This window comes from Engraulis encrasicolus, chromosome 6, assembly GCF_034702125.1.
Source record: "Engraulis encrasicolus isolate BLACKSEA-1 chromosome 6, IST_EnEncr_1.0, whole genome shotgun sequence".
Classification (NCBI taxonomy): Eukaryota; Metazoa; Chordata; class Actinopteri; order Clupeiformes; family Engraulidae; genus Engraulis; species Engraulis encrasicolus.
In genome coordinates, this window is record NC_085862.1 from 54,730,934 (window position 1) to 54,743,024 (window position 12,091).

Genomic DNA, 12,091 nt, shown 5'->3' on the forward strand with positions numbered 1-12,091 from the left:
GGGGCAATTGGCGAAGGTGCCAATATCTGAGGAAGCACGTCCTTTGGATATATTTCAGAATATTTTCACTGAGGAACTTTCGGATATGGTCATAGCCTATTGGTGAGGCAGACAACGGTAGATATGCGGATTATAGACGCGCGGCCACACATCTAGCTCAAAGTGGAGCCCCGTCTCAAAATAGGATGAAATTGCTCATCGGTCTCTGCATAACGTTTGGAGGAATAAAACGGCCATACTCGCTGGTGGGAGAGCAAGTGGCTGTATTAGACAAATGTCCCCCGATTTATGGCAGAATTGACTGCCTAATAATTCTAATACAATAATAATGATTATTATGATTTAGTTATAGTCGGCTATTGTAACAGTATATATAATAAATAGAAGCATCAAGCATTATCCTGAAAGCACATGAAACTTCTCAATCATTTGATTATGAGATATTAATTTTTTTAAGGAATATGTGTTAGTGTCAATGCTGAATGAGCATAATCCCGTGAAAGCAGAGGATTTTACCTTTTAAATGCAATTCGTCCCATGTCCCTATTTGTTCCAGAGGCTGAGATATTGAATTTTTCATAGGAGTTTACAACCAATTTTTCTTATCTCAAAAAACCCTCAGGCATTGGGGACCTTTTCTAAAAACTGGCTCAGGCGCCAATGGGTTAAAAGATACTTTATAACAATTTCCACCACAAGTTCACAAACAATACTGTCAGATCGAGTTTTGAAAGCTTTGTAATTAGCTTTCTGAAGAGGTTGGCCTTGATACTCTGGAGTCACAAAGCAGGTGTAGTCAGTTAAAGGTTCCAGACCGTCCATACTGAACACGGAATATCCGTGTAGGCCTATCCAAAAATGCATTCAAAATGAAAATAGTTATCACTGTTCATATCCAGCTATGGAGTTTGTTTATTTGTTTGTTTGTTAATGTAGGGGATCTACTGTATCTATCTATCTATCTATCTATCTATCTATCTATCTATCTATCTATCTATCTATCTATCTATCTATCTATCTATCTATCTATCTATCTATCTATCTATCTATCTATCTATCTATCTATCGTAATTTTCAATTCTATCTTATATCCCAAAGGAAGAAAACATACCCTCTTGCTTGGTCTTTTGATTTGCACACCTAGTGGAGAAAGTGACTCCCAATTGCTGGCAAGATGAACTGTATTGGATATTGATAGTGATGGACGTGCTTGATCTCTGGACTTCACTTAATGCAACATTAACCTCTATAAAGGACACAAACACATCTTCCAGTTAGTCACAATGCAGCCAAGGACATACTACTTGTCATTTGTTTTAATCATTATTATAGTGTTATTGCTTGTGCTTGGATTTGGATTTTAGACAATTTAAGAAAAGTTGTCTGAATATTATTATTAATAGCCTATATAGGCCTAAATAAATGCTCACATCCATCTCTTAAACTGAAAATGATTATACTTTGGATTTTGAGTAAGAAATGTCTCACCACATTTAATTTCAGTCACAATTTGTTTAGTTAGGCTAGTAAAACCAGGTGTCCTGTACGTTCCACTGCAGTTGTAACTTGTTGAACAAAATGCATTGTCATGAAGGAATGTTTATGACAGCTTTATAGTTTTTTTAGTTAAAATAATCCCTTCCATACCTGTACAATTGACAGTCAAATTCTTATGGGAACATGCAGGTGGTCGGTTTGCCCATTCAATATTGGGTGGGAGTTTTTTCTCATATGTCAATTTCATATCATCAACTGCAAAAGAGTTGCAAAATGTAAGAATGTGGCTGTCTCTATCCACCACTGACAACATTAAATCATTGCTATACAGTATGATCATCAATCTGTTACTGGTATATTCTGTATAGCCTACCAGGTGGTGTGTGCTGGTTAATGGTGAACCTGCACCAGGCCCGTCACTAGGTTTGAGAGACAGGGGGGGCTTAGCCCCAGAGAAAGAAAATGCGTGTGTACAGCGCACGGCAAAACATTTTAGCTCACCTGCTAAGGTTTTGTCTATGAATTCATTATTTTAAGAGCAAAGAAATCCCGCACACTGTCCATTCCACCAACAAACTTTAATACATTGTTTCGGTCATCCGACCTTCATGTTGTATTAAAGTTTGTTGGTGGAATGGACAGTGTGCAGGATTTCTTTACACTTGAATGACAACCCCACTGGGATAATATCCTACGCACCTGCCCACCTACAGAGGTGTGCAAAAGCGTCTTCTTGAACAATTATTTTAAGAGCACCATACCGATTTTTAAACAATAGTTACAGTGATTTTTTTTCACATTTTAATGAACATTCCTTATATGTAAGCTAAAAAAAAACATTTCAAAATGTTTCAACTGAATATTACGTACGGAAGTTAAAATGATCAGATAAAAATGCTGAGAGCATAATTTACACAAGGACTAGGAACTTTAAGGAGTTACTAACTGCGCGTCTCCAGGAGAAGCAGTGGTCAGGAAGCGATTCATTCAAACAGGTTCCTTACTTGAAAAACTATGCATCCCTGGCAGATATTAGGTCATTTTTACTCCATTAGTAGCTATTTTAATCAGTTCATGTGTGTTTTCAAACTGTTAAGACAAATATTAAAACTCAACTATAATTTCAAGACAATGTCAAATGGATTTATTACACGGGTATTGTGACTGAAAATTGGTACTTTGGATCGGAAGATTTCATCCGTGTAAGTAATTACACTTTTCTCAAGGTGTCGGTCACAAAACACAATCCTCTACCTGTTTCCCCCCCGCATAACATATTGCTCTGCACCCTGCTTTTATTTCTGTGCAGTGGGATATAAGTGGCATTAAACAATAAATAGGCTAAGCAAACAGGAACTTGTATTCAGATTAACTTGCCTTCTTGGTGGTTCGTATTCAGTGCTTTACTGCATTTGTTTTTGGAAAAATGTTTTAAAAAAAAATATATATATATTAGTTTTTTTTTGCTAAGTCGTTAAAGGGGGGCTAATACTAATGTAGGGGGGGCTAAAGCCCCCCTAAAATAGGTCTAACGACGGCCCTGACCCGCACTTATCTGGGCCCACAGTGTAGCTGTCCATCTCACAGCTGGCTTTGCTCTTGAAACACCTCTCATCTTCCGATATGAGCCATGGACTCTCAAAACACATCTCTTCAGTATCGCCATCCCACCTTGGTTTGAAATCATCTTCACCTAGAAGTAATGGCAATTACCATGGATGACAACATGGAACATGAGAAGAATTAATACCGTCAACGTTCATAAAAGAATAATAGACAATTGTTTAAAGTAATGGGAGTTGGGACATGATCTTTTCACCGTTTGGAGTCATCTCATAGAGCTCACTAACAACGCGTCAACTAAACTTCTGGGTTCAAATGTTGATGTTTTATGAAAGAAAAAAACTTCCTACACTCTGATCCCTAGAGTGGTGGAACTTTCATTCAAGAGCATTCTACCATTGTTTTGTATGGGAACCCAAAATCAACGCAAACGAAAAAACTACAAGGGATATTGACTAGAGCGTGGCTCGGGCCGTTTTTTTCTGTCCGAGCCCGGCCCTCAGCCGACAGAAAAGTGATCAACCCCGACCCGAGCCCGAGACTAATTAAAATGTTTGTGTCCGAACCCGTCCGAAGCCCGAGACCACTGTAATAACAACAGAACCTGTGCGCAAGCAATATTTTCTATGTGGCCTCCTTCATACTCAAAATAGCACGTGATAAATAGCCAGGATAGGCAACTAGGATGAGGCAATTTGCTGTAGCCTAATTTAGTTACGCACGCATAGTAAGTATAAACACACGCAACCATGTGACAGCGCACCTTATATTTCTTTCGGTTAGACCAGAGATGTTGGGTGCTGTGATCAAATGCATGGGAGGGGCGTGAGAGGATAAGAAAGGCGAAAACTAACGAATACGGTTTGGATGCAGTCAGCGCGGCTATGGACGCATTTGTTACGTTACTGTTAGTGCAAATAAATCCCCGCGAGCCGGTGAAGATGTCACTCCTTGTCGTTAAGAAGGATGGGCTATAAGTTCACCCCGAAGAACAGTAGCCTGTTCGGCCCTCCAAGAGAATGTCATTTCCCCTGATGTCCATGCGGTCAATATAAAATCAGGAAAGGTTGCACGCGCATAGTTACAACTGTAGGCTACAGTAAAAGTGACAAGAATTAAGAACCTACGTGAAGGACATGAAATGTCACAGCGGACAAAGTAGTAACAGGAAACCTCTTCGCCCCTACCTTAGGCAACTCCACGTAGCGTGTGCGTCTTCTTTAATCCATATTATGCTCCTTGCTACCCCTTGCTGGAAATGTAATCCTTAGCGAGCAATGCAGTGACAAACTTCGTCATTTTATGCTCAACATTTAAGACAGCACCGAAGGCATGCTAAAACATGGCCTACACTAGGCCTACAACAAAAGACCACGCGTTCACTGACAACTGTATTTGGCGCTTATTAAGAAAGCAAGTTGACTCGGCATTCCTGCTCGGCTGACTGGGAGTGAGCGTCCATGTTGCCACTGGTAACTGGCGCGTGCATACAGCCAATAATAATCACTCGCACGAGTAGCCTACCAACATTTTCATTTATGCATATTCAATTACTTATTTTTTAATCACAAAACTGCCGTTTGCATGAACTGAAACGTTTCCTCTGATTGCTTACAATTTTCACAATGTCTGTTTGGTTCAAGCCCGAGCCCGACCCGAGTCCGACAGATATTCTATTTTTTTTGTCCGAGTCCGGCCCGGCCCGTCGGGTTCCGACCCGGCCCGTCGGGCTTCGGTCGGGTTGCCATGCTCTGATATGGAAACACAAAGCATTTTTTTTATCTCCAAGCCGAGCTGGTCGTTTTAGTGTTTGAATGGTGTCTCTATCTCAAAAGGCCTAGGAGGAGAAGCGGTTTCAATTATTACTGACCTGCACAAGAGAAACAAGCAAGCAAGCAAGAAACTGGACTTAGAGATTACTATAAGCGTGGCAAGCCCGCTTAATAATATACTGTACACATCATAATACATAAACCAATAAATAAATAATAAGTATGATTTTACCCGGAGGAGTACCTGGAGGAACTGGAAGAGGAGGAGTTGTGTCTAGGTAACAGGAAATGGATAGTGAGAAGTGATAGTGATAGAAATTCTGTGGCTTTCATTGGTAAAAAAAGTGCATGGTTTTAAGCAGCAGCAGTAAAGTGATGAAATGTAAATGTGAACCAGAACCTAAATGTGGTAGTGCATTAGAACTTACATTGCGTGAGTCCAACTAAAATTGAAGGGGAAAGGAGACTTTTTCTGTCAATCTATTTTTCAGTTTTAAAATCAATAGTCTGCTTTTATATTTAGTGTTGGTGACTATGACTTGACTGGGATCTCGATACAGTATGTTATTATTGTTGTTGCCATGGCCCAGGGGCGTAACTATAGGCGGTGCAGCAGGTGCCGTCGCACCGGGGCCCGCGTCCACTCAGGGGCCCGCGAACGGGCCTTCCGAAGTGGTTCGCGGGCCCCTCCTGTACTCGTTGATGGCGGGTTCAAGAATGGATACGCAAAGTACTCTAAGCGCTTTCACCACTTGTCCAGACACTATTTATAGACCGTGGCAGACTCCCACAAGTCGGTGGGAATTTAGAGCATTAAATCAATTGCAAATTGGCACTTTTAGTTACTATATTGCTATAGGTCATTACATGGGCAGTCAAATTATTCAGACAAATGTTTCAAATAGCAATAAAGGTAACACATGAACGCTATATTTGTGCATTTTATTTTTTACATTGCGGCCAGGAATTGTGGGATATATATTTTCATACACTATCATTGGCTGTATGTAAACAGGGAGTGCGAGTCGCCAGTGGTAACGTTCTGTTTGGAATTACCACATGATTGATTCCCTTACCAATTCACAGCGGCGTCGAACAGGGGGGGGGAAACCCGAACTCATTATTAGGCAGTCCCTCCAGTTTTTCGCGATTCAGCGATCGCGTGGATTCATGCAAATTCAATGATATTCCGCATAATTTCACGATGCCACGTAATTCCTGTAAAGCCGCATTTTTCCCGCAAAATTTCCCCTTTGTCCCCTTCAACATTCTGTGGAGTTTATTGATTTATATTTTCGTCAAAAAATAAAAATGTGACTACAATACCACCGGAGACGAAAACCAATAGGAAGCATTTTTGTTAATATGTCACTGAAACATTGAAAAAGAATTGCCTGCTATTTCGCAAGTCGCGACCCTCATCTCAGCAGCTCCCCGTCTCTCTCTTCCCCTCCCTCACACATAGCCTACACGCAGGCGTCGGTGCTGCACAGCCGTGACCTTTCTTTAACAGCAGTAGCCTACTTTTCAGTGCAATCCTGGCTGGAAAAAAGTATTGTTGCCCATTTATCCATGACGAAGAAGTGTATGCAGTCATGAAATAGTGGCGGTGCTGTCGCACAGTAGCAAACATCTTACGTTACATTTTTGCGCAACTTCTCCACTCTCCCCTGTCGCTTTCATGAGCATGCTACCCGACGGTCGTTGTCTGATCTTTTTTCAATGTTCGCTAATGTTTGTAATTTAAGGGTCTATGTCAGGGGTGGGCAATAATTTTGGCCCAAGGGCTGCACTGGGTTTATAATATTGGCCGAAGGGCCAGATGTCGGCGGACAACTTGCCCGTATCAATAATAAGAAATAGTTTATGCTAACAGTAATTGTATTTCTAATTGTACATTGTACAGACATAACTGCAATGATGGATTTGGCTAATCTTAAATTGGCAAAACACATGTTTTTATCAATTTTAACATGGTTAAATATGACCGTATGAATGTGTAATTTAAAATAGTCTTTATTATAAAGGCTCTGAGGACTATATGAAATGGCCCAGCGGGCTGCATGTGGCCCCCTGAGTTTGCCCACCTCTGGTCTATGTCTATGCGTAGGATTCGATCGGAAGTGTGGAGTTTTGCAACTTGTTTGAGTCAAGGACACCGAGATAGGAAGTGAACGGCCCTTCCAAGCTTTCACTGTGTTATTGCAATAAAGTCTTGCGAATCCATGCAACCATGCACACAACCATGTCAACGAGAGCGTGTAGGCCTATGCCATCACAACTTTGCATCAAGCAAATAATATGCAACAGCTTGCAATACGAGCACGAGAGAGAGAGAGAGAGAGAGAGAGAGAGAGAGAGAGAGAGAGAGAGAGAGAGAGAGAGAGAGAGAGAGAGAGAGAGAGAGAGAGAGAGAGAGAGAGAGAGAGAGAGAGAGAGACGCGTCTTCCAACAGGTGACATTGTAACGCTTGCATACAACCTGGCTACTGTACCCCGCGATGCTCTTCATTAGCCTACTGGTAGGCTATACCCACAAGTATTTTTTCATAACGCGCAGTCCCGTTTTCCCCCGAAGTCGTTCTAAAATATCGACAGAGATTTATGAGTGTCGCGGCCATGATTTGTTTTACACATTGGACGCACTGGCTTATAAGACGCTCTGGCAGTTTTTGACAATATTTTATTATTGTCAATATTTTATTATTCTATTATATAGGAAGTGTGTTTCTGAATCTCTCTCTCTCTTTTGTCTTAAGCCTGCTTAGACTGATTGTGGTTTTCAGTTACCAAAAAAACCCAGAAAGGGGTGCAAAATCTTTGCAAAAAATGAGAAAATGCCTCAAAATCTTTGCAAAAAATGAGAAAATGCCGCCACAAAATCAGACATTTTGACCGCAAAAATCACAAAATCCCAGCGCAAAATCCTGGAGGGACTGCTTAGGGCCCAGACCACCTGGGGGGCCCTCCAATGGAAAATATTTTTCTTCTTTCGTTTTTTTTTTTTAAACATTATTTTAGAAAGACATGTTGGTAATTTATGTAATTCCAATGTTCTCTGGAAATGCATCTGTTGAATTGGATCAGGGTTCACGTTAGCCGGCTGTGGCCAGACATTGGCCGTTTGCATGAATGAATGACCGGCAAAATAAAATGTGGCCGGACAAAATGTCCAACAAAAATGACTGCAATTAGTCAGTAAATTAGCTCATTTTAAACAGGCCTACTTAAAGTTACAAAACACCAGTTTATGCCTAATATGAAACTGAACAAAGCTGAAAATATTTGTGAATAGGCTATATAAATGAACTTGTCATAAACAGCACGCAATATTGCTTGCGCTCTCGTCCCCACCATCGTTGTCCCCAATCACGTTATGCTTATCATCAAGCCTAACGGTTTGGGATTCAATGGTATGCGCAGCATCGCAGCACCGAATCACTTTCACTTTGTTTTCACCTCTGCTGAAAAATGGTGGTGGATCTCCAAGTAGGCTACAGAGGGTCAAGTTAAACATTTCAGAGAAATGGACTCGCGAGAAGTTCCAGTGAAAGTGCATGCAGGGCTTTATAATATTGTGGAGGCTACCCTGTAAGCCTCGGCCTGGACTGCAGGTGTTCTCAACGCGCAGCAAACATGGAATGTCCAGCCAAAAAATCCCTTTGGGGTTGTTCCCCGTTTATTGCAAAAACTTTAATTTAATATAAAAAACTACATCACCTCTGTGCTGTTGTGCTGTGCTGTATTAAAGAGATATATCACATTCGGCTGGCACACGGCAACGGTAAGAACCGTGTGTTCCCCAGTCCAAGCCGTCATTAGCCCCTAATTCTGGGCACCTGTAATATACCTATGACTAAGTCAGCTACCATAAAAATGAAGTGCTCCCCCAAGTGGCTAAATGTAAAACTACACTAAAACCTACCGATAGGTGAGAATAAAATGGCTCCTACATAACTGTTCATCACCGGCCAAAACGTGTAGCCCATACATAGAGCATCGTACAGAACGTGTCAATTATTTTCGAGAGCGCAGGAACACAACGCAATACAGTTCAAATTTCAGTAGCGCCAATACCATTACTGCACTATTACAGGCATCACCTCGTTACCCAATAGGGAAATCCTCTTCGGGTTTGCTGATCAAACACACTGTTTGAGTTGATATTTTAGGGATCTGCACACAGCACGTTGGCTGGCTGTTTTTTTTCTCTCTCTTTCAGTTCGAGCTCTCAAGTGTGTGAAAGAAAGCGCGCGTTTACTCCCCGGCCCGTGAGCTTAAATTAACACCAGCCAACTGGCCAAATGTTAGTGAAATTTAAGTTTTGCTGGCAGAAAAGACCAATTTACTACACTTTGACCCATTAGGGAGTGTGTGTTTGGCTATATGAGGGAAGGTCTGTTAGATATTTCAAATGTCCGGTATTCTGCAATACAGCCGGCCACTTGTCCGGCCAGTAAGAATTCTAGCGTGAACACTGAATTGGATATAGGCCTACTAGCCTGCAAAATAGGCTATATTCTATATCAGACACCCCCATTATCACGCATTGGTTTAGTCCACCCTCTCGCGGACTTTTGATTGTACAATATGCGGAATCAACCCTCACTCACTTCAATATTAGGCATTAAACGCAGCAGCCGGTTAGCAATGAAAGATGTCTAAAACACCAGGCTTTCACAAAAGAATAGAAAGGCAAGAGAGAAACAAAATGAAGGAAAGCAACTGCAGCTGATTTCTTGCAAGAAAGGTGAGCCTCTGTCATTTCGTGAAGTATTCACGAAAAAAATAACTTTAAAGACGTAGGGAAACGGGCGTTCCAACTGTTGTCGTTCAGAATTCACCCGAGTTTACACGAGTGAATAAAGTGAATCTGATTGGTCGTTTATCAAGAGGGCGGGATTGTTGTGGCGGAGAAGCGCAAGCATGTTTGATTGTGGCTGGTTTCTCTTAGCAACGAGCCAATGCCAACGACACTGCCAAGAATGACACACATATTGATGACCATGGTGCCTATGTAATAACACTTAACTTCAGAATTACACCGTGAAATGTATTCTTCCTTTTTGTATGCATACATCTGTGCGCTCTGCACCTTGTAAACTTGTAACGGTGGTAGCACAGTCAACATGAAAAGAGATAAGAGACATGCAAAACCATGCCTATGAGAAATGTAATGTAATAAGATATTTATAAGATGTAATAAGATTTTCTTTAATTATCTTCGAAATGACACACCACATATCATTCTTGTTAAGCAAGCCGTTCCATGACCATGTTTAGCACCCGAGACAATTGGTGTTTTCCTCGCACGACAACAGCGGCGTCGGCATGGTCCGAAATCTGTAAAACTCCAAAAAAATGAATTGAAGTGAATGGGACCGTAAAGTCCAGAATAGCTGCACACCGGAACCGTTGAAAAGACGGCAGTATGTTTCGATCTGATAACCTACACTCCCCCTGTCTAAAATGTCAGCACCAAGCGTTTAACATGCCGTTAAGTTATGGTGAAGCATGTTGCATATCAAATAGTATAACCAGACAGGGCAAAGTGTGAACATTCTAGAGGGGAATAAACAACACAACTTGCAACTTCCCCTCCCACAATTATGACGTGAAAGACAGAGCTAGAGAGAAAATAATAGTTGATGTGCCTGCAGTGTACAGACATATCTACACTGTCATATAGAGAGAGATCAGAGAGAGAGAGAGAGATAGAGAGAGAGAAAGAGAGAGATAGAGACCGAGAGAGCATATGTGTGTGTGTGACGGTGGTCATTGTGCTCGTACCTTCGGCGCATTCGCAGTCAACCTGGCACGTCTCGCCCGTGAATCCTGCAGGCAAGGGCTTGGCATTAGGTCTCACATTACTCAAACTCACACACGCACACGCACACACACACACACACACGCACACACACACACACACACACACACACACACACACACACACACACACACACACACACACACACACACACACACACACACACACACATTGACACGCACAATCACAAGCTCAGACAGAGTAAGGACAAGAAAGTCCCACGGATAGATTAGCGAGATAAAGGTTGAATCTGTAATTTAAAGAAAGTGTGAACATTCTAGAGGGGAATAAACAACACAACTTGCAACTTCCCCTTCCACAATTTTGACGTGAAACGGGAAGACCAGCCCAAGGATGTGACGTGTCCACTGGTATTTAAAGAATGAAGTCCAATTGCAGGGCTACTTGGAACTGACTCTTTTTGGGGATGGTGTCTGTTGGTGACGGGCTTAATACATTACAAAAGCAGTAAGATACCAAGGCACTCAACTTAACATGAGTTTATGAAAAGGGCAATGCATGTTTAGGTATTTATGGAATTCTAGGGGTTAAAGGGTCAAGAGTGTGTGGTGATGTAAACAGGGAGGAAGCAGGCGTGGGACACTTCACTGGTGTTGCGTATGTGTGCAAGTGATTTGTGAGCTTTCGGAACTCTCTAAACATTTGGGCTGGATGGGAGGCTGTGTGTGTGTGTTGGGGGGGGGGGTGTTGGCAGAACGGTGCATGGGGCAGAGACAGAGAGAACGTGTGTGAGTGAGTGAGTAGATGAGTTAGTAAGAGAGAGACAGACAGACAAAAAGTCAGTCAGACAGACAGACAAAGGCGCATGATAAGCTGTGTTCAGACCTTGAGGACATTCACAGACGAAGCGGCTGACTTCATCTATACACTTCCCACTGTTCAGGCACGGAGAGCTGTTGCACTCATTGATGTCATTCTCACAGTGCTCGCCCTCAAAACCTAGAGAGAGAGAGAGAGGTGTAGAGGGAGGGAGAGAGGGAGGGAGAGAGAGAGAGAGAGAGAGAGAGAGAGAGAGAGAGAGAGAGAGAGAGAGAGAGAGAGAGAGAGAGAGAGAGAGAGAGAGAGAGAGAGAGAGAGAGAGACAGAGAGACAGAGAGACAGAGAGAGAGGAGGATAGAGATTTGAGATTTGAAACTCATTTATTGGACTTCACCACCAGTTCAGAACATACAATATGTCCCCTACAACATCTCCCCTCGGCATGAGAAGGGGAGAGACAGAGAGAGAAAGACAGAGTGGAAACCAGGAAGTGTTTCTGGTTACATGGGGCAACATTTCAAATACAGATTATGCGTCATAGACGTGAAATTCATGTGGGTGTATGTAAATGCATATTGGCATGAAAATTCCTCACCACACTGTGTGTCTGTGTGATCGCTGGTGTGAAGGAAGTTATCAAGTTATAGTTAACG

At 42.1% G+C, this 12,091-nt stretch overlaps 1 long non-coding RNA gene across 1 annotated transcript in view; it reads right to left on the bottom strand.

Moving 5' to 3' along the window:
- Positions 1-10,637: 10,637 nt before the first annotated feature.
- Positions 10,638-12,091, bottom strand: part of LOC134451504 (uncharacterized) — a 1,769-nt gene continuing 315 nt past the window's right edge. The window contains exons 2-3 of the long non-coding RNA XR_010035260.1: positions 11,505-11,618; positions 10,638-10,666 (exon numbers count right to left, since the gene is read on the bottom strand). This is a non-coding gene — a long non-coding RNA (uncharacterized LOC134451504). The remainder of the gene's footprint in view (positions 10,667-11,504; positions 11,619-12,091) is intronic.